We start from the raw sequence: 3,479 nt of genomic DNA on the forward strand, positions 1-3,479 counted from the left end.
TCAAAACTCATAAACCCGAAGGGGGGAGGGAGGATGTGTAGACCGTTAGTACATTTTCGCAATTCTACTTAGAAGAATATCTTGTAAAGAAATTACACGGTGGCCCGTACTCGGATTACAGAAAAACACGGCCAGATGAGTTAATTAATTAACGGAATATTAAGTGCGGAAGAGAACACCGGTGATCCGTTCGAGTTTAAATTCAAAAATACCGAATCGCAATGCAGTAAAAATAATATTAAAATTTTATTTCTACAACACCATGTATATCTACAGAAATTTGTAGAACATGTAGCGATTAAAAATAATTATATCTTAACTAATTTGAATAGCAGAATGTTAATAGATGACGTCATATATAAAAATAAAAGAACAATGTTACGCGATCGCGACAGGCCCAAAATATCGGTGTAAACTCTGTTGCGGATTGTACCTTTGTTAACAAATTCAAAACGTTAGTCTTCGCGTTATAATTAGTACCTTTTAATAAGTTTCATTTTGGGAGCTTGACAATGAAGGACGTAAACGGGTGGAAAACAGCAATTCTTACAAAAGAAACTTTCCAAGTATTTTACTAGAAATTACGACTTTCGCTGGTAACATTACGAAAATCGGTACACAATCACGACAAATCGAAAATGTTTACAACTTAATTAATAAATCGAAACGCGTAATTCGTCATTTCCGCCAGAGACTTATTTTATTTCACACTTCGTCGTCTGGTTTCCGAAACAAACTCTACAATATCGATTTTGAAATTTCTCTGTAGTCAATTCTTATCGACGTCCAATCTTCCAACTGGAATCAAATCGACAGACTGAATTGTTCAAATTTGTTCTATAGTTAACTGTTAGATCTTTGTCTTCCTAACCTGCAATTCGAGTAAAATTAATCACACCAGGGGATGCGTGAAGTTAAATCAATTGTATACTCCCTGAAGATATCGAGCGAACATTGCGTCCTCCAATCGGACGACGATTCGTACTGCAATACTTATTCTAAGCTTGAAAGCTTCTTAGAATTTACATCTATTGAATACGAAAGACATTAAGTAAATGGAAGTTTTTACATCTAAAATTTCGTTTGCTTAAATACTCCCTGAAGTGCACTAAAACGGACTTCGATCTTCGGGACGGCAGAACTTTCTCCAATTTAACTGCTTTGAAGACAGGCAAGTTCGAAATCTAATTCGTGGCAATTAAAAAGTCGCTACAACTACTTACAATACATTTTACGTAAGACTTAACACGTCGTCTCGTCCCGGCTTAACGAATTTTACCGCCAAAATTGCAGTAATGACGTGTACCGATGTCGTATCCAAACCAGAACGATCAGATTTATAGAACCAACGTTAACTTAAAAATCATGCATTTGACGAGAAAGCGGTAAACGGTAATTTTTCTAAAATTTAAGGGAATGGCCGAGTCACTCTTTACGCCGGAGCATTAGCTTACTTACAATATACAATACTTTCACCAGCTTCCAATTTGTTTCGGCACGGGCAAAAAAAAGCAGAACACCATTTTTTACATACTTACAGATCACTAAATTAAAAAGAACCTTGTTTTGAAAATAAAATCATGCTTGTTAACTTTAGTTACCAGAAATCGAACCGTTACGATGTATTAACGGGCGGGCAGGCAGCTTTTACACAAAAACAAATACTTACGTTAAGAGCAGTTGTCCGCAACTATCTGAAAAAAGCCATCAAAAAGAAAACTTGCTAAAATCTAACAATATCACTCCGTGCAATTCAGACGAGTGATCGATCGATCGCTTTAAATTCAATTTTCGCGTTAAATTCATTTTCAACCCAAGTATCGGATCTAACATTAACCATATCGGAAAATACTCTCCGAAACTCCCGTCGGGATTAAACGAAATTACGGTGGAAGCAGCCAGGATTACGGTCGATAGTAGTTTCGAAATGTTTTAAATTAGATCTAAAACCGACCGATCACACTCGCGACTAATTCGGTAAAAACGTCCCTCTCGCACTGTAATAAGAATGTATTTTTAAATAAAATTCAACCTTTTGGAAATAAAGTTCTCATCAGTATTCAACCCGCAGCCGTACAGATGACGCGTATACGAAGTTCTCCCAAGTTCGGTATATTTTATTAGAAAATTAATCCGACTGCAATTTCGTTTTCTTACGACTGGAAGTCGAAAACTTTTGTCATCAGAAAATGAGTCTACCTGCAACGACACTTCTTTTGTCGTCGGTTAAATTTCGAGTGCAGAATCTACAAATTTTACAAATGTAGAAATTTTCATAATACGGTATCGTTTTAAAAAGCCACAAAACTAATCCCAGTCGTACCCTCTCTATTCCGAAAATAGTAAATGTCACCTTTGGTCTCCGTTTGGCCAAATGAACTCGGTCCTGCGGAGTAAAGTTTTACCTAATTAATTACCTACGTATCTTTTTACAAAAATTAAATTCAAATTACCGCAGTTCGTCTTATCAATCTTAACGAAATCCGTTATACTTCTTACTCGGTCTATCTTGCCCGTTTCCTCGTTAAAATCTGTGTTGGTAGACCGACATATCTGGCCTCTGAGAGTGGCAAACATCCAGCTAATGTTTAAAAATACCGTTAACTTCCAAATAAGTAATCCGTTGGTTGATAAGAGATTAAATTGGCTCCGCACTTCCCGACTAAGTTAACCTACCGAGTACTTGGGAAGAAAATTTCTAATCTAAAATCTCTCGCTTCCAGTCTCCAGGTAACGGAGCCAGAAAGACTCGTACACGCTTCGAAAACTCTTCTCGCCCAAGTTTCGAGATGCCGTTCTCAAACTGCGCAGTTAGCTCTGGCCATCGGAGACACTACAAATAGGAAGAAATATGACTTTAAAATATAGAATCTCAGAATTAAATAACGAGAAAATAAAACATTAAAAAAAATCTTCTCTTCAGTCCTTCCCCACAGGAACGACGACTGCCATACCCAACTGTTTCGAAATCGCATCTGCGATCTTTTATAGCATTTACGGACTCTTCACCGTATACCTACGCCTAAGCCCGAAAAATAGTCCGGCATTGGCACTGTGCCTTCCGAATAGTCGCTTCGTTATTAAAAAAGTTTTGCCTAAAATATATCGGCTAATCCCCCGTTTTGGACCAACGACTTTTACTTGTTCCATTCGTCCTACTTTACCGGTTAAATTAATCCGGTCGTCGGACGAATACTATAGTTCTTTGGGTGGTATCAGTTATGTCGGATTGCGTCGTATCCTGGTAGGGAAACGGAGTCGTATTGCGGCAGGACCGACGACCTTTGCGCGCGCTTGCTATCGATCGCCAACTTAAAAACGATAATTCTTTTTATCTCTAGTCATTAATGTTTTACCTTTTTTTGATATCGTCTGCCTGGACGTTGTTTATAAATATGACTTATTATACCGGTGTAGTCAGCCAAGAGAGGAGTCTCGGTCGGAAGAGAAAACAAAAATTCACCAGCATCCAAAAAAAA

General features: G+C 37.7%; 1 long non-coding RNA gene across 1 annotated transcript; it reads right to left on the minus strand.

Annotated features, from left to right (window-relative positions):
• Nucleotides 1-222: 222 nt before the first annotated feature.
• On the minus strand, nt 223-3,135 carry LOC136981328 (uncharacterized). Its single transcript, XR_010881684.1, has 2 exons — nt 2,500-3,135; nt 223-2,386 (listed from the first exon to the last, which is right to left on the minus strand). It is a non-coding gene; the product is annotated as an uncharacterized lncRNA (long non-coding RNA).
• Between the last annotated feature and the right edge of the window lie 344 nt (nt 3,136-3,479).

The sequence above is a fragment of the Centruroides vittatus genome, unplaced genomic scaffold, assembly GCF_030686945.1.
Source record: "Centruroides vittatus isolate TY-2023 unplaced genomic scaffold, ASM3068694v2 contig_751, whole genome shotgun sequence".
NCBI classification, from domain to species: Eukaryota; Metazoa; Arthropoda; class Arachnida; order Scorpiones; family Buthidae; genus Centruroides; species Centruroides vittatus.